Source organism: Ambystoma mexicanum, chromosome 14 (genome assembly GCF_040938575.1).
Source record: "Ambystoma mexicanum isolate Mex_15411 chromosome 14, UKY_AmexF1_1, whole genome shotgun sequence".
Classification (NCBI taxonomy): Eukaryota; Metazoa; Chordata; class Amphibia; order Caudata; family Ambystomatidae; genus Ambystoma; species Ambystoma mexicanum.
Window position 1 is genome coordinate 156,738,215 of NC_090940.1, and position 19,796 is coordinate 156,758,010.

Sequence of the window (19,796 nt, forward strand, 5' to 3'; positions counted from 1 at the left end):
CAAGATGGCGTGGGCTAAATGCAGGCCTGCCACTCTTAAGAAGGCCTGCTGTCCTGGTGTCCTGGGTGCACCACAAAGGGGGATAAGGGATAGCCAGAATCTGAGTGGCGGAAACATTGCTGGAGGTATGGGGGAAAGGTGTCTGGCTTATGTACCAATGATGGTGTCCCAACGCAGCTATTCAGATATGACCCTACAAGAAACAAATGGACCTTCATGACTGGCTTATTTGTGACCTCCTTTTGAATCCTTCTGGTGCCTAAATGCAATGAGATGAGTCTGAGGATTTCACTGATCCCTTGCTATCGCCGGCATCAGCAAGGGGGGCATCAACCGCAGAGCTGCCCCTTTGCCCAAGAGCATCACTCGGATGTGGCGTGCACTTGGCGCATGAAACATCCGTAGGCGCTATACGTTTCCGAGTTTAGTTGTGTTAGGTGTATTTAAAGGTATCCCGCGACAATACTAAAAAGAAACTGTTTAAGTGTTACTCTTTTCTAAAAGCATTGGGATTTATTTAACAGTTCACATTTCACCGGCCCTGTCACGTCTGTTTCTGTGTTTTTTTTTTATTGAAACAATCAATATTTTGCATGGTGAGACTTGTAGTTCTTTTCCCGTTATTGTTGATGGCCCTTGCCCCATCATGAAGAGGGTGGGGGCAGTTGACATGTCGGGGTCTGTTTCATCTCCGTTTGCACCCCTTGAGCATTTTTAAACACCTGCGTGTGTGTAGGCGCTATATAAATAAAGAATACCATACCGATACCATACCATGTAAAAGGCAGTGTCAGAAAGAATGTGAGAGGAGTCTCTTGCCCGACACTCGCCTACTGTCCCCCGGCCCACCTACAACACGCACATTATGATCGACGGTCGCCATCCAGCTAACAAATCGGCCAACCATCTTCCCTCCTATGCCGCCCCACATTGCAGGGCCCGAGTTCCTTCCTGACTCCAGATCTGCCTGGCTCCAAATTGCTCGGCCCTCACACCCCTCGGGGCCACTGACAGTCATTCCACGTGGTCCATGCTAATGGCCACTGTGATCCCTGGACCCCCGCACCCAGGAGCCTGCGTCCAACATTGAGGGACTGGCCCTGAAACACACTGTTCCCCCAAAGTGGGCTCCCTAATGCTATCCCTCTCCACTCTAAACAAAACCTGGCATATGTGTGCAACACTGGCAGCGCAGTGACCGCCCTTGGACACCAGACACTCGGCCCCCACTACCACACTACCCGCCATGACGACCGCCCTGGGCCCGGCGCCTTTCCCACGGAACAACTCAATTAACAATTAATGGCAGTTTCACAATTGAGCTCGCCATCAGCCGGCTCCATGTCGGTGATGGGAATGATGGGCCCCATAATCTGCCCAGGTGGATAATATGTCCCGTTTGTCCTAACCCCTCCCCAACGTACAGGAAAGCATCCAAACTGGTTCTCCCTCTTATATCTTTGTGGCTGTAGTGTGCTTACGGCAATGGAAACCCACTCCGCACACAGTCAAGCTCCAACCCCCCACGCCTGACAATGGCTGCAGCGTGTTGATGTAGGGGGGCGGAGCCAGAAGAGCGCTCATGGCGGCAATGAGCTGCTCCACCCCCCTACTTTGTGCTATTACGCATGCTTTTTTGTGATTTTTTTTTCTCGCTCACTTAAACCGGCCCTCAGGGACTCACCCAAACAGAAATGATTTCGGCCCAGCCACGGGCCGAGTGGCCGATGGGCCAATCCGACTATGTCCCCAATGAGGACCTCGTGCCACATAAATTGGAGGAATCTTGCCTGAGGGAGAGCGGAAGTGGAGCTGCCTCTGCCACTGTCACAAGGATTGAAGAGAACCTCCCGCCTGGCGGAGCAAGGGCAATCAGGGCCCTTGAAGTACCGGCGGCAAGCCCCGCCACATCAGAGTGATCATCTCCCACCTGGGGTAGAGACGGTGCAGCCTCTGCCACCCCACCACATCAGTTGGGTCAGCTCACGCCCGTGGGAGAGAAGAGGTGAACCTGCTGGTGCATGGGGTGATGTCACCTCCTGCCTGTGGGAGTGAATGCAAACGGCTGCTGCAGCGATAGATCACTGCCTGCAACATTAATCTGGCTGCGCCCATCAGGTCAGAGAGTGCTTGTTCAGCTGAGCAGAACGGATGCCACAGTCAAGGAAGGCACCCAGCCGTCCCCATGCAGAATCGAATGTTGCCTGGGGGAGACAATCAGTGGAACGGCATCTGCCGCAGCCATGAAGGCGGCGCTCTGAAGTAGGGGACAGAACTCCCTGCCTGGACCAACTAACCGCCACGCATCAGATGTGGCCCCTTTGTACTTGGGTGCGGCTTTGCCTGCACATGGAGGGGGCACCCTCCGCCCTGTGACAATGGACGAAGGAAGGAATCGAATTGGAGATAGGTCATGGTGCTCAAAAATACGTTGTTGCACCAACCCCCTTGGGCTAATAAAGTTTTCCCCAGGGCACTGCCCAATGTCCTGATGTCATCCTGCTTTATGTTTGCCGCCAGCAGCCAGCCCAACATCACACTGGAACTGCTTGCTAACAGAGACTGTCATTGTCCAAGGACTGATCCCGCACAGCAGATGTGGTCACTGGTAATACGTGTGCGGCTTTGCCTGCATGTGGCCCGCAGACCCTGTGCACAAGGACCAACCAAAGCATCACCCTTTTATATGTGCATTCCCCAATGTCACAATGGAAAGTGATGTGCTTTTGGTGCTGGGGTCCTGCCCGTATAGTGGGCCTAAAGCGGACTCAGCCAAAATGAGTGCTGTTGTCCACATCTATGTACATATCTAATGGACTATGTGTAATGTTGTGTTTGTCATAGCTTTATTTTATACCCTTGGCATGGGATGTTGTGACTAAGAGCCCGTGCCCCAGGGCTGGTGCCTAGTTACATGTGGTGAGTCACATGGTGTGGATCACATCGTGACACTTAATAAATACTGGCAGACGGCTCTGCGTCTGCTAGTTGCCTCCCAACTCCAGCTCCATTAGCATCATTGCGGCCCTGTTTGCCCAGCGTGTGATGATCATGGAACTGCCGCTCTGCCTCCCAGAGCACCTCTAACCAGGGCGTCCCAGCACCCTATGGATTCCCCAACAGGCCGGTAATGGCCTGGGGCCTTAGCTACTAATCCGCATGGTCCATAAACCTGGGCCCTGGAGCCCTTGGCGGCCGATTCATCGCGCCAGCATTGGTATTATAACTATTAACAGCCTGGTGCTATTAAAAAAGAAAATATAGCCTAACTGTGCGTGCGGGTCGCTGGAGAAACTATCACTGAAATGGAAGCCTGCTCCGGGCACAGTCTGTCTTCTATTTCCATGATGCGAGAGGCGTGATTGACGAGGAAGTAAAAGCGGAGACGAGAAACAGATAATTGTGGTACTTCTGATGGGATCGGAGCAGGTTGAGGGAAGTAGCAGGCCAGGGAAGTGCGCTGGGGTGGCAGAAAATGGTGCATCCTTGGAAAGGTGAAGGCCGCAGGATTGAATGTTGGCTTAAACAGTTAAATTCAGCCTACTTTACTGAGAACCCGTTTGGCTGGCGGGTGCTAATGCCTATGAACATATGTACCTTTTTGCCATCTCGAGGTAATCCACAGAGGAAAGTGCTAGTACTGTTTGACCTAGAGTTTATTAGTGCATCTGAGCGGCCAGCACAAGTTATTTCATACGCGAGTGCATGACACTGCTGCGTGAAGCGACTGCAGCTTCTGGAAACCCCTGGAAGTTTTTCTTGCTCTCCACAAAATGACGCAATTGAAAATAAATCAAACATTCCGGAGAACTGTGAACTGTAAGTGCTCACATTCACACCAACTCCTGGGGTGCTTTGTCCAGACTGTGGCTTGCTGAGAGTCACAAGATTTGGCTGGTGTGAGTGGTCTTGCATGCATGTGATTGGACTAAGGCGAGAGTATCGTCAGAGCTGCGTAAATCAGGGATTTATGGCTATTCTGTCGAGTCATCATCGTTATGTCAATGCCGCCAAACATGGCCTCTCACATGTTTCCCTGATCTCGGTTTTTATAAAGACTTGCATTCTTCCACGAAGGCCTCCTGTGTGGAGCATTGGGGCCTGAGTGGGTGAATGCCACCTGCAGGGGCAAGATACTGCTCTGCTGCCAATACCACTCTGACGCATGCGAGGCCTCTTATATTTCAGCTACAGTACACATCCAGTGGTCTGCAAAAACTGCCAGACTGCTAGTGGTGCAAATTCAGCAAGTGGTAATCACTGCCTGTGGTAAAAAATACCATTTGCACCATGGGAAGGATGCTTAGCCAATCAGGTGGCTGGAACAGCGGGCAAGAACACACATTCTCTGCCCGCTGCTTCCAGCCAACCGAGGCCCTGCCCTGGGTGCTGCTATTTATGTGTTAATGTGGGGAGGCAACAGGGAGCCTGTCTGTGCTTCTGTCACTTTGTGCCAGGTCAACAGGGCGGCAAGGCTTTCCTGTGTGAGGGGGAGGGGGTTTGATATCACTTGTTCCTCTGTTCCCTCTGCTTAGGCTTTCTCTCAGGTGTGTATTCAGGCCTTGCAATTGGGATTCCCTCCACAGGCAATTCATGTCTGATTCTGTAAACGGGAGCCCTTACTCACTGTGAGAGCCAGAATCTACAACCATATATGGCACAGCCCGTATACACACCCACTCTCTTGTAGCCATCTGCACCGGGTAGTGCTGTAGTGATAACTCCTGGGCACCGCATTCTCTCCCCCACCATAGCCATTTACAGTGGACCACTGGAGCTCACACAAGTAGGTGTGTGAGGAAACTTGCACAGAGAAAAGACTGTCATTGGAGAACCCTCATGCTGAGACTTGGGGTTTCCCAGGAGTACAATTGGAATGAGTACCTGTTGAGGGGGGGGTGGCGGCCTCTCAGCCGAGGGGGAGGCTCAGAACGTGGCTGTTACCAGACAGTAATCCTGCCGCCCGGAGCCTCCTCAGGGCTGGCGGCCTCCATCTCCCCTCGCTGGGGATAGAGAGCAAAGTCTTTCCCTCTCCCCTACCCCCATCCACAGAATTCCCTCCCAGCCCCACTTACCTGCTTTTCTGTCAATTACGGGAGCAGAAGCGCTGGGAAAACCTCTGACCCCAGCGGGTCCGCTCCCGATCTGCGACATGCCATCAAGAAAAGAAGGGACCCTTTCCATGGTGGCCATTTTGTTTGTTTATTTTTTTCAATTATTTTCAATGGCTGCCATGGAAAACAAAAACAGATTTCATTTTCTCTTCCCAGGCGGCCATTTTTTTGACATTTTGAAATCTTCTATTCTGTTCTGAAACAGAACAAAAATGCTTTTAGTACCCCAGAGCTGTAATATGGTCTATGGGGCATTACCTAAAGTCGTAATGCTCCCCCCGCCACTCCCGCTCAGGGCTTATTGCTTAATTCACATCCCTGATGAGGCCTTTGATGAGGATTAATCAGGGAAAATGGATGGTAAACAAGTTAGGAAAAAGCAAAAACATAGGTGTCCACAAATCAGGGGTGCTGTTTTGGACTTTCGACCTTACAACCTTCCATGAACTTCGAAGTTGCCTGTAGTCATTTTGCCCTCACTGTAAGCAAGAATCCACGTCCCTTGAGATGCCAGAACTGCCACGCAACTATCCTTTTATTCCAACCCAGAGGCAGTTCATTGCAGCCCAGCTGTGGATGCTTAGATTGTTGCATCTCACTTTTGCCATCTTTCGTGTCTTCCCCAACTGGTGGCAAGTCTCATTCCTCCCGCATGCAGGTTGCTGTAAGGGATCACCGGTAAGGATGTTTGGTTAGAGCTCTGTGAGTAAGGCAGACGAGTATGAAGTAAATGCGGGATGCAATTGGGAGTTGGTGGATTTGCCACATATCTGGCCACTTGTGAGCAGCAGGTGTGAGGCTAATGATTGTTTTGGTGGTTTTGTTTTAATGCCCTGAAGCTTGGTAGTTGCCCCTTGGGGTAGCCTAATTTAGAAGACATTCCTACAGTTCGGTCATGAGAGGATGGTGGATCTGATCAGAGAGGCCAAATGGGTGGTCAGCAGAAAGTTACGGAACAATCTAAGATGGTAGTTGCATGATTGCCATGTTGGTCATCTAGCCTCGGAGCAGGGGTTTATTATCAAAGAAGAACCCAAGGTTACAGAACTAGTGGAGGATGAGGCAGAATCAATGTCAGTAGGCCAACTAAAAGGTAGAGGAGTGGCGAAAGCCCTGGAGATATAATTCAGTCTTACTCATGTTTAAAATAAGTTTGTTATTTATTTATTTTATTCATAATGCGCTAAATACAAAAAAGCCCATAGGCCTGGTAGCACAAGACTAACAACAAAAAATGCAAAAAAATCATTGCTGAGACAGGATCGGATTTAGTAACTGAAAGAAAGAGGGGCTTAGCCGAATAAGACTGTATTCAGGGCCTGCTTAAATCTAACTCGAGAGGAACATGCTCTCAGATCTGGTGGAAGGGCGTTACAGCATCTTGGGGCGGCATATGGAAAAGATCCCTCAGTCACAAGTGAGAGTTTGGATTTGGGAATCTGCAGAAGGATTAAGTTAGTTGATCTGAGCGTTCTCCGATATGAAAGACATGAGAGCCTGCTTAATAGGTAACTTGGAGGACTTTTTCCAGTTGTGTGTGATACACAGTGTCTGAAAGATAACACCAATAGGCAGCCCGTGTAAGGTTCTCCTAGCAGCAGATACATGGTCAGTTCTTCATAAATGTCACACCGCGCGCTCGCTCGCGGGCGCCACTTACCTGTCCTGGGGTCCCGGGTCCACGGCCGCAGCGGTCGCCTCCTTCATGGAGGCTGTACCCGCGGTGGCGTCTTTCCCCACGCCGGCCCGCGGTCCGGATAGGCTCCGTGGGCGCCGCCATCTTGCGAGGTTCTGCGCATGCGCGGATCGTCAGTATCCGACTTCCCGCGCATGCGCAGTGTCGGAACATGCGTTCCAAGCCTTGCTTTGATGCCGGGCTTTAAAAGAGCGCCGCATACACAGGGACAACGCGTCTCAACACGGTTGTTACTGTGTATGCGCTGCTGGAGTCCTGGTGTCCGTGCCTCAGCCTCTCCAGTTCCTTGCTCTGCCTGATCCTGCCTTGTTCAACCTCTCCAGTTCCTTACTCTGCCTTATCCTGCCTAGTCCAGCCCTTCCTCCTTGTCCTCTTCCTGCTCCTTAGTCCTCCTACCCCTTGCTTCCCTGTTCTACCTTGTCCTTGCCTGCCTCCTGGGTTAGGATAGGGGAGTCCCTTTCTGGGTTCCTGGTTTGCTTCCCTTCTACTAGGATAGTAGGATTCCCTTGTCTGTTCTGTTTGACCTTGCAGACCTTCCTCCTTTACCTGTCTTGTGCCCTGCCGGTACCTGTGCCTTGCTACCCTCTTGGATGTTCCGGAGTTCAGCTTCCACCATTATCGGTGTCTTCATCAAGCCTTCTCTGCCAGTGGAAACACTGTTCCGACGCCACGTAAATACGGAGAAGTGCCACCCGTGGCGTTGGGAGTTGGTTCAGTACCATCCTGTCATATATCGTCAGGAGGGTATTGGGCTAATTTCTCGCGCTACTCATTCATCGGCAAGAGATACTCCGACAGACTGGCAACCTCAACTCCACGGTCTCCAGGAAGAAAAGGTAACCAACGAGCTCGTGAAGACTCGTTTAACAGATTGAGACGCCTTTCCTTCAGTCCCGACATGGACGACATGCAGGAATTACGCGAAGAAATGCGTGCCATGCCTCTTGAAATGACCACCCTCCGCCAGGAGAACGACACCCTTCGACAAGCGATGGGTCGGAGTATGGCTAACCCCTCACAACCAGCTACACCACCTGAGAACTCCATGGCTTACACTATTCCGATAAAGTATGATGGTGACCCGCGTCGAGTGGCAGAGTTCTGTACACACTGTCGGATCCATTTCCAGTTCAGGTCAAGTCATTTTGGTCAAGACAAGGCAAAGATCGGGTATATCCTTGGAAACCTAACCGGAAATGCACTTGCTTGGGCCGCACCTTTGGTCTCTACCAACAGTCCCCTGTTGGATGATTTCGCTGCTTTCGAGAAAGCCTTTTTGGATGTCTTTAAACCGCCCAATTTGGCAGCCATGGCCCAGAATCAATTAATGGAGATCAAACAAGGACCAGGTGACATAATCCACTACATAAGTCGGTTTCGACAATTAGCAACCGATTCACAATGGCCCGAAATCATTCAGAAAACCCTGTTTCGTCGGGGACTACGAGAAGAGTACAAAGACGAATTGCTGCATATCCCGGAGCCAGAAACGTTGCCTGCATTGGTGGAACAAGTCTTACGCATTGACCACAGGTTAGCTGAACGACGGAGTGAACGTCGCAGATCTGACAGGTATCACCCGGTTCTTCCGGTACTGAACCCCGGACCAGCTGTCTCTACCGATGTGGGTCCAGAACCCATGCAGTTGGGTGCCATCCGAGGCCCGTTGTCCGAGGCCGAAAAGAAAAGAAGACGACAGCAAAACTTGTGCTTGTATTGCGGTGGTTCGGGTCATTTTCTAGGCACCTGTCCGCTACGCCCTCTGAAGAAGCAGGAAAACTAACAGGCCCGTTGTTTGAGGCGAAGGCAGCAGCGGGCCGCCTCTCTGAATCCGACCTTCCTCCTATGAACCCGGTGCCCTTGTTGATCCTGAAAGTCGGTATTGCCTGGCTAGGGAAGTGTATGAAAACCTGGGCCCTTCTGGATTCTGGAGCATCCGGCAACTACATCGATGCCTCGTTCGCGATTGCCAATGGGATCCGTTTACATTACAAAGAACGACCTACTGTGGTCGAGGTGATTGATGGTTCTGCTTTGTCTTCTGGTCCAGTCTGCCAACAGTCCGATCCCTTGTGGCTCTCTGTGGAAGGGCATCTCGAACGGATTTCGTTGGATGTCATCAAGTCTCCCTCTTTTCCGGTGGTGCTGGGTCTACCTTGGCTGCTATATCACAATCCTCAGGTCGACTGGACCGCTCGTTCCCTGGTGTTCTCTTCGACGCGTTGTCCTCAGGACTGTGGACTTCACGAAACCTTTCCTGCAATTTTGGAGTCCCTCAATCCTGTTGACGTATCTGCCCGTTTATGTGCCACCCAGTTGGTACCTCAGGAATTTGCCGGATACCACAAGGCGTTCTCCAGGCCTGAGGACATACCATTACCGCCCCACCGGCACTTTGACTGTTCCATTGACATCCTGCCCGATGCGGTCATTCCCCACAGCAAGATCTATTCGTTGACTCAACTCGAGAAAGGCGTCCTACAGGAGTACATTAAGGATTGCCTGAACAGGGGCTACACAGTGCCGTCCAAGTCCTCTGCAGGATTCCCGTTATTCTTCGTCAAGAAGAAAGAGGGTACTTTGCGCCCTTGTATCGATTATCGTCAACTAAATGAGATCACGAGGGAGGACAGGTACCCATTACCACTCATCCGGGACATCATCGAATCCCTGAAATCCGCACAAATCTTCACCAAGCTGGATCTAAGAGGAGCCTCTGATAGCGTCAAAGCATTTTCTATCGATGGTTACTCCCCAGCTCCAACAGTTGATAGAAGCCACACGAACGGATCCCTCAAGATTACAGATACTACAACGTTCTGACATCAGAGAACGTGACGGCTTGTTGTTCTTTAAGGATCGTCTGTACGTTCCCACCTTGGAGCTCCAGAAGATCGTTCTACAGAATTGCCATGATTCCGTCGTTTGTGGTCACCGTGGAGTCCGCACAACACAAGAACTGGTTGCACGGCAGTACTGGTGGCCTGGATGGGCCACGCTGGTAAAGCACTACGTGGATTCCTGCCCTGTATGTGCCCAGATCAAGATTCCTCGCAAAAGGCCCATTGGTCTCCTGAAACCCACGCCTACGCCTTCGTACCCTTGGCATACCATCGCCACGGATTTCATCGTTGACCTGCCCCTGTCTGGTGGTTTCACGTGTATAATGGTAGTGGTGGACTGCTTCACCAAGACTGCTCATTTCTTGCCCTTTCCCAAACTGCCCACTGCCTCCCAGATGGCACGACGTTTTCTACACGAGGTGTATCGTCTTCATGGTCTTCCGGAGAAAATTCTATCGGACTGGGGATCTCAATACATCGCATCCTTTTGGGACCAACTGTGTCGGCATTTAGACATTCAGCGAGCCCTGAGTTCCGGCTATCATCCACAAACCAATGGGCAGACGGAGCGCACCAATCAAACCCTTGAGCAATACCTACGTTGTTATGCCAATGCCACTCAAGACAACTGGTCGGAATGGTTGGACACCGCGGAAGCAGCTTACAACAATGCTGTTCATTCAGCTACCGGACTCAGCCCCTTTTTCTGCTCTTCTGGTCTTCACCCCAGATTGCTGCCAGTTCGTCCTACATCTTCCAGTCACGTACCATCTGCAGATGCCCTGGTATCCCTGATCCGCGATCAACATCGCCTGGCGGCCGGTACCTTGGCAGTGGCACAAGCACGTATGAAGGAACAGGCTGACAAGAGACGGAGCCCTAAGCCTGTCCTTCATGTTGGGGACAGGGTATGGCTGTCCTCCAAGAATCTACCGGTACGTAATTTACCAGTGAAACTGGTTCCCTGCTTTTTTGGTCCCTTTCGCATCATTGGGCGTGTTTCTTCTGTTGCCTTTCGTTTGTCTCTGCCACGTTCTTGGAGGGTCCATCCTGTCTTTCATGTCTCTCTTTTGAAGCCCTATGTGCCCGATGTTATGGGTCGCTCCTGTTCCCGTACTGCCCCGGTCTTGGTTCGGGGGGTCCCTGAGTTTGAGGTGCAGGAGATATGTGATTCACGGATTTGGCGGGGTGCTCTGCAAGTCCTGGTCAGCTGGAAAGGTTATCCTGCTTGTGACCGCACTTGGGAACCACGCTCCTTCGTGCATGCACCGCGCCTAGTTCGGGACTTCTATCTCCGCTACCCTTGGAAACCCGGTGCTCCGGGGTTATCCGGGAGGGGGTATGGTGTCACACCGCGCGCTCGCTCGCGGGCGCCACTTACCTGTCTTGGGGTCCCGGGTCCACGGCCGCAGCGGTCGCCTCCTTCATGGAGGCTGTACCCGCGGTGGCGTCTTTCCCCACGCCGGCCCGCGGTCCGGATAGGCTCCGTGGGCGCCGCCATCTTGCGAGGTTCTGCGCATGCGCGGATCGTCAGTATCCGACTTCCCGCGCATGCGCAGTGTCGGAACATGCGTTCCAAGCCTCGCTTTGATGCCGGGCTTTAAAAGAGCGCCGCATACACAGGGACAACGCGTCTCAACACGGTTGTTACTGTGTATGCGCTGCTGGAGTCCTGGTGTCCGTGCCTCAGCCTCTCCAGTTCCTTGCTCTGCCTGATCCTGCCTTGTTCAACCTCTCCAGTTCCTTACTCTGCCTTATCCTGCCTAGTCCAGCCCTTCCTCCTTGTCCTCTTCCTGCTCCTTAGTCCTCCTACCCCTTGCTTCCCTGTTCTACCTTGTCCTTGCCTGCCTCCTGGGTTAGGATAGGGGAGTCCCTTTCTGGGTTCCTGGTTTGCTTCCCTTCTGCTAGGATAGTAGGATTCCCTTGTCTGTTCTGTTTGACCTTGCAGACCTTCCTCCTTTACCTGTCTTGTGCCCTGCCGGTACCTGTGCCTTGCTACCCTCTTGGATGTTCCGGAGTTCAGCTTCCACCATTATCGGTGTCTTTATCAAGCCTTCTCTGCCAGTGGAAACACTGTTCCGACGCCACGTAAATACGGAGAAGTGCCACCCGTGGCGTTGGGAGTTGGTTCAGTACCATCCTGTCATATATCGTCAGGAGGGTATTGGGCTAATTTCTCGCGCTACTCATTCATCGGCAAGAAATACTCCGACAGACTGGCAACCTCAACTCCACGGTCTCCAGGAAGAAAAGGTAACCAACGAGCTCGTGAAGACTCGTTTAACAATAAACCCTTTACAACGTGTACTGCATTATTTTGAATAACCTGTAGTCGATTAATTTTGCCCCTACCAATACCCTGTAGCATGCTGGCAAAATAGTCAAGACGTGCTCCAATGATGGCACGAGCGAGAGTGGCACAATGGGTGGAATTAAGAAAGGGTCTCATCTGTGCAAGTAGTTTGAGGTAATATGAGGTGCCAGACATGAGACTGTTGATATGTGCCTTCATGTTCATCTCTTGGTCTAATATTACTCCTGGTGTAGTTTAAAGGATTTGTAGGCAACATCCAGCTTACGCAACTGAGGTGCAGTACCAGTAATTGTGAGCTAAATCTTAGAATTATTTAATGCCAGCCCATTCTCTAACATCCATATTTCAATGAGGTTATATATGCAGTTGATAGTGATGGTATCCTTGCTGTGGTTGCCTGTAAGTGGAATCAGATACTGTGTGTTATCAGCATAATTTGCGTGTACTACGCCTTCTGCATCCAGCATTTTAAAGAGTGATAATGTAAAGATGTTAAATAAAGTTGGAGATACGCAGGACCCCTGCGGGACTCCACGTGTCACCAAACACTCATCCGCTGTGGCATCCTCGTGAAAGACCTTTGCCCCACGGTCTGACAGAAAGGACTTTATTCAGTTAACTGAATCAGGAGAAAAATATGCCAGTTCTCGTAGGCTGGATAGCAGTATGGAATGGTCCACTAAGCGGAATGCTGCCTGCAAATCAAAAAGCATCAGGAGAGCTGTCCTGCCCTTTTACAGAACTGTAGAATATATTCCTTGAGGTCCAATAATGTGGACTCTGTGCTGTGGGCACTTCTGAAACCTGACTGTGTCTGACCTAGACTGTCATGTATGCCTATATGTTCTTGAATCTGAAGATGGGCTACCCTATCCAGAATCTTCAACAGAAAGGGTGTGTTGTTGATCGGGTGATAGTTACCCGCCAAACTAGGATCAAGAGAAGGCTTTTTAAGTGGGGGCAGGGGGAATCCTCACATGCTTAATGGAGAGGGGGACGAAATGTTCCTGAAAAGAGATTACGAAATTTGTTAACATAAGTGGAGCAAGCTGAGGGGCACAAGATCTGACGATGGATGAGGGGAAAATGTTTCTCCTACAGTTAGTGGGTATGATTTTCTCCTGAATTTCAGATTCTGAAACAGCTCTTAAACAGGGGACACGTGGTGGAGGGTCTAAGGATTTCCCTGTTAGTGCTGGTTCTGTCCAAAGTGCTAAGTTTAGTAGCAATGTCTGCCTTTCTTTTCTCGATTTTAGACAGCATAGCATCCTGGATGGAGGTACAACATTTAGAGTCTTTGATGACAGGCTTTGACGGCGGGGCAGGGGTCCTCCAACTCTCTTAGCATTTTAAAGAGTTCACTGGTGCTGTATAGCGCCCTTTCAATTCTCTCATCAAAGGACACATTTCTGGCCTCAAAATTCATCCAGTCTGGGACGGCTTAAAAGTAATCAGGGAAAGTGGAGAGGACTGATTGAGCTTAATTTAATCTGAATATCTTGTCTTGGAAGACTATTACTACTAGTTGGGTCCAATTCATGTACATTTGGTGTTCTAGATTGAAGTTTTGAATAGCATCGGCTAGTGTCGGAAATATGTGTTAAAAGGCAATCAGGAATGGAAAGGGCTTTGCTGAACCCTAGAGTCAAGGGTGTGCTGGAGAAAGCATAACAAGGCAGAGTTAATTTGCAGATAGTGGTTCGAAGTGAGAGATATGAGCCAAGCAAGGGCTTTCATTATTATTATTATTATTATTACTATTATTTTTAAGGTATTTATTGAGTGTTAACGTAGCTTTTGGAGGCTTGTCTTCCGAAGCCAAAAAGTGTTCAAATTTTTGAAGGAGGATTCCCTTGTCAATGATGTAGAAAGCAACCAATATGCTGAGAAGAATTAGGGTGGCATTATTGTTAGTGTCAAATTTTTTCTAACGACTTTTCCGTGTATCGAGGATGGCCACTGTGAAGTTCAGTGCAAAAATTTGAATCGTGATTGATGTATCTAGATTAAGTGATCATTTTCCAGGCAGTTCTGAAGTTCTCGGACAGCACACTTCTCCATGATTTTTCCACTCAAAGAAACACTCTTGATGTCCTTGCCCCTGTCATGAGGATCAGTGTGAAGCCCACCTCCAAGTGCAACTCCTGGTACGCCTCCGACCTCGCCACCCTTAAACGCAAGTGCAGGGTGGCTGAGAGGAAGTGGAGGTCGTCAGGTGGATCCTCTGACAAACTGGCCTGCTGCCTGCTCCAAAGGCAATACAGACTCTCTGCCTTGTCCAAGAAGAAAACATTTTTCCAAGCCCGTGTCTCTGTGGCCTCTAACAACATGGCCGAACTATTCAAAATCTGCAAGGAGATGGACAATCCTGCTGCAGTCTCCACCTCTCCTGTTCCCTCCCTGGCCCTTTGCATGGCACTGGCTCTCATTTCACCACCAAAATGCAGGACATCCGGTTCTCTCTTTCATCTTCCTCACCCTATACCTCTCTCGGCCCCAATCTGGCCACCTATCCCTCTCCTCCTCCTTTCTCCTCTTTCCCCGTGTTCATTCCTGACAATGTTTCTAGACAAGTCCGATTCATGAAAGTGTCATCCAAGCAGGTGCTTCCCTGCTCCTGACACTCTCGCTCCAGCCTTGTCCGATTTCTGCAATCATTCTTTTGCCACTGAAACTTTCCCCTCTCCCCCTAAAGCACTCTCTTGTGCACACCCTCTTGAAGAAGCCTTCGGCCGATCCTTCCTCTCCGGCCAACTATCACCCGATCTCTATCACTCCTTTCCTGGGCAAACTCATGGAAAAACTGGCCATCACCCAGCTTCCTCTCCATACTGAATCTGTTGGTTGTCTCCATGACCACCAGTCTGGCTTTAGACCAGTCAGAAGCACAGAAACTGCTCTCCTGAACACCTGTGAAGACCTGCTCTTGAGTCTCGACTCTAGCCCTCCTTCTGTCCTCATCCTCCTTGATCTTTCCTCTGCTTTTGACACGGTCAACTATGCCATCCTGATCAATTGTCTCTGTGACAACCTGGGCAGCACAGATCAGGCCATAGCCTGGTTGACCTCTTTCTTCTCTGACCGACTGACTCTCCCAGGTCCAACTGGGGTCCTTTATCTCCACCACCACTCTCTCCACATGTGGTGTTCCCCAGGGCTCTAACCTCTCACCCTGGCTCTTCAACCTTTACTTGGCGCCTCTGCCCCATCTCACTCTACCTTCTCTCCTAACTTTCAGAGTTATTCGGATGACACTCAGCTCTCCTTCAGGGTTCCCATAGCCTCCTCTCTCACTCATTGCTGACTGTCTATCCATGATTCAGGAATGGTGTGCCTCCAGTGATCTTTGCCTTAATGCCAGTAAGACTGAGATCCCTCTCATTGGGACTCCTGCTCCCGCTTTCCCTCTTTCTCTTTGGCTCCCCACCTTGGGCCCTCTACCTGCAAAGCAAAGCAGGTAGAGGGCCCAAGGACTCCACCCTCTCCTTCTCTCCTCAAATCATGGACGTCACTAAGAAGTCCCACTACAAGCTGCACAGCCTCAGAGGTATTCTTCCTTTTCTCACTTTCCCCCAGAAGCTCACTGTCTGAGCCCTGGTTCTCTCTAGGCTGGACTACTGCAACATCCTCTTTCTAAATCTGCCTGCCTCTACTCTTTGCCCTTTGCAACTACTCCAGAATAGGACTGCGAGTCATGTCCTTGGCCTCAAGCCTAAGGATTGTATCTCTCCACCCCTGAAATCTCTCCACTTGCTCCCGGTGGCCACAAGGATCAAGTTCAAGACCCTCTGCATTGTCCACAAGGCTTTCTGGGGCCTGGGACCGTGCACCCTCCAACTCTCTTTTTCTAAGCACGTTGCTTTTCGTGCTCTCCGCTCATCCACCTTCAAATATTTGAGGGGCAGACGCTTCTCTAGGCAGAGAGTGGGGGCTAGATCTCTGTCCTCGGCTGGGGCCTCCCTCTGGAACATCCTCCCTGACTCCTTCAATTTTGAGCAGGACCATCAAAGGTTCCGGAAGCAACCCAAGGCCTTCCATTCCGCTTCTTCTCTCTCTCTCTCTCTCTCTCTCTCTCTCTCTCTCTCTCTCTCTCTCTCTATCTCTCTCTCTCTCGCTCTCTCTCCTGTTGATGTACTTGACTGCTGCACTACCCTCTGAACGTAAATGGGCTCAGGCTCCTTGACGACCAGTACCCCCATGCACTGCCTCAGGGCCTACCAGGCACTTAGGTGCTGTTTCTGTAACCTACAGTACCCTGCCTCTGTGCACTTATTGAGCCGGAACCCCAGCGGCACTTATTATAGCTCAGCTTACTGCACTCTCCCCCCTGCACCTCTACCCTGCCCTTTCCTCCCCTTGCACGATCTGAATGACACAAGGCCTAGTAAAACCGTTTGTTTTGTCTTCCCGTTGTCACCCCTTCCTTGTCTTGTCACGCCTAGAAACACTTGTGTACAAGTGCATTATAAATGACATATCATATTATCATTCTTTTAAGAACTGGCTCGTGGTGTTGGCGGGTTTGTTCGATGGGTTGGGTGCAATCAGCTTGTCTGGCAGGAGACATGGTGTCGATGAGTCTTCTTCGCTGGATACACTGAGAATGGTTGTTAGAGGTGAGCCAGTTTTCATCCGGGCCTTTCCAGCTTCCCGCAAGTTCTTCTGCTTTTAGAAATGCTGGGGGTGAACCTTCACTAAGGTGATGTGAGGTGGGTTTGTTGATTTTTTATTTAGGGGTGGGCAAAGTAGTCACTTAAAGATTTGATTCATGTGGCGATCGAGCTGCCGGGTGGGGGCGGGGTCACTGATCGGGGCTTGAATAAGTCATTACCATAGGTAGTGTGAGAAATGCTGAGCCAGATTCTGAAAGATCAGAATTATTTTAACCTGTGAATCAAAGTGTTATATCTTGATTAACTACAAGAAAAGATATTATGTTGATCCATTTTTGAACGCGTGATAGATCTCTAATTTAGTAAATTCAAAGTGTGAGAATTTAAAATCTTCAGTAGGGCGAGAACCTGGGGAGGTTCTTATCCTGGTAGATGGGTCATATTTACCAATGTGATGACAAGGGAGTTCATTTCCTAGTGTGCAAAGACAAGGCAGCATCGAATTGCAAGTAGTGTGGTAAGAGTAGAATGTGCGCAAGGAAGTGCACCCACAAAGAGCGTCTTAAAAGGTTGCAAAGCAAAGACCAAAGTGGTAGACTCTGTGGGCCGTGCAGGCGGCCTGGGTGAACCAGACTGATCACGTGCTAAGAAGTAATGCCTCATGTCTGGAAAGGGGATGGTATTGCATGTAAGTACGGAAGCACCACTTATCCCGTGCAGACAGCCGCACTACCCACCCATATGCTCCCCGTCTGCACATGCAGAACTTGAACTTCAACCCTGTGCCATGTTGCGCAGCTTAGCCCAGAGTACCCTGCCCAGTCTTCGGCTTGGGTTGTACGAATGGTTTAGACACCACCTTCAATGTGCAACAGTCAGGCAACCCAAGACTTTGCTGCATGGTTGAACAACCTTTTGCAAGTAAAAACCATGTACCAGCATCACTGTTCTTTACCAAGATACCCAGAGATGTCCTCTTTTCCATGTGTGACCTGTCTACTAGCATCACCATTACTAAGCAAGATAACCAGAGGTGTCTCTTTTTACGGGTATGAAATATCTGCTAGCAACACCATTCTTTACCAAGGTACCCAGAGATGCCTCCTGCTACAGGTATGAAATATCTACTAGAATCACCATTTTTCACCAAGATATACACAGATGTTTCATTTTAAAGGTATGAACTGTCTACAAGCATCGCCATTCTTCACCAAGATACCCAGACATGTCAAATTTTACAGGCACTGTCTAGTAGCATCACCATACTTTACCAAGATACCCAGAGATGTCTCCTTTACAGGTATGAGCTGTCTACTACCATTGCCACTCTAACCCAAGATACCCAGACATGTCACCTTTTATAGGTTCTGTCTACTTGCATTGCAATTATTCACCAAGATACCCAGACATGTGAACTTTTACAGGTACTGTCTGCTAGCATCACCATTCTTCACCAATATACCCAGAGACATCCAATTTTACAGGTATTAACTGTCTACTAACATGACCATTCCTCGCCAAGATACCCAGAGATGTCCCCTGTTTACAGGTATGCACTGCCTACTTGCAACACCATTCGTCACCAAGATACCCAGACATGTCTCCTTTTATAGGTTCTGTCTACTTGCATTGCAATTATTCACCAAGATACCCAGACATGTGAACTTTTACAGGTACTGTCTGCTAGCACCACCATTCTTCACCAAGATACCCAGAGATGTCCCCTGTTTACAGGTATGCACTGCCTACTTGCAACACCATTCGTCACCAAGATACCCAGACATGTCCCCTTTTATAGGTTCTGTCTACTTGCATTGCAATTATTCACCAAGATACCCAGACATGTAAACTTTTACAGGTACTGTCTGCTAGCACCACCATTCTTCACCAAGATACCCAGCGCTATCCAGACCATAGCCCGACCAGAAACGCAACTATTTGCACCCAGGCTGTGCCACAGTAAAGTGGTTTTGTTTTTCAGTGCAATTTTATCACTCACTGGAGACATTTAAGTGCGAATAGGTGCAGGTTAATGGTTGTCGGAGGGGTTTGCATTGTCCCTTGTGGATAATAATATGACTGAAATTGGTCAAGTTTATGACTCATACGAATAATTTTAATGGCTCACATAGGGCAAAACTTTTTATAGTACACACTGGGGAAATTCTAGGACCCATAAGAAGAGCACTTTTCATCACTTAATAGGTGTTGGGAGCTTGTGGAAGCAATGTATTGGCTCATCAAGCAATTGCATGGAAGATTCAGGTGTTAGTCTCTATTGGACCTATTGAATTTTCAATGTGATGAGGGACTGTTTGGAGGAGGTAGGTAGGTTTGGGGCAATTTCATGGCTCGCATGGATTCAGTTTCATGGCTCATATGGAGAACATGTTTGTTGGGTTACTTGGAGAAATGTCACAGTCCACATGTGAGGTGGCAAAGGCCACGTGGGGACATGGGGCTTATTACGAGTATGGCGGTGTGGGGAAAAAGTGTCAGCAACATAATTCCTGCCACTTTTCCCGATCCGCCATACTTTATGTTTGGCCCCGGAGTGTGCTGGAGGTAAATCCGCCCACTTTCCGTTGAAAAAATTGGCAGAATTACTGCAGGGGTGATTCCGCTGGCGGTAAATTCCACCGAATTCCCCTATGGAATCAAAATGAATGGGGATTAACACCGCCACCACCACTTGTAATCCAGCTGTAAATCCGCCGGACCTAGTGGCAGTAACAGTACTTCCATTGGACGGTATTCCAGCAGATTTTCCAACGGGCCCAGTACTTGGTTATTCATGGTACATGGACCAATTAATTGTTGCTAAAAGCGGCGTTTACTTATTTCTCTCAGGCAGCTCAATTGGTGCAAAGCCATGGCTTTCATTGGCCAACGGCACGTCCTACTGGGGCAATTTGAGTACTCATTTACAGGCAGTTAGCGCCGCATCCACCCCCGCCTTTTACACAGTCTAATGAACTCGGCCTCAATAGGTAGCGCAGGCTATTGTTCCGACTATGGCTGGCAAATAGCTCACTCCCAAGAGTGACACCATCATGTCTCACCATGAAGTAAAATAAAGTCTAGCATGACACAACAGAAAACACACTTTTCATAATAACCCCTTTTCACATCGAGGTGACAGGCTTTTTTACTGTTAGCCTACTAGTTTGACCACTCCAGTCCCTTATCTGCTGTTACCAACATCATTCACCTTTA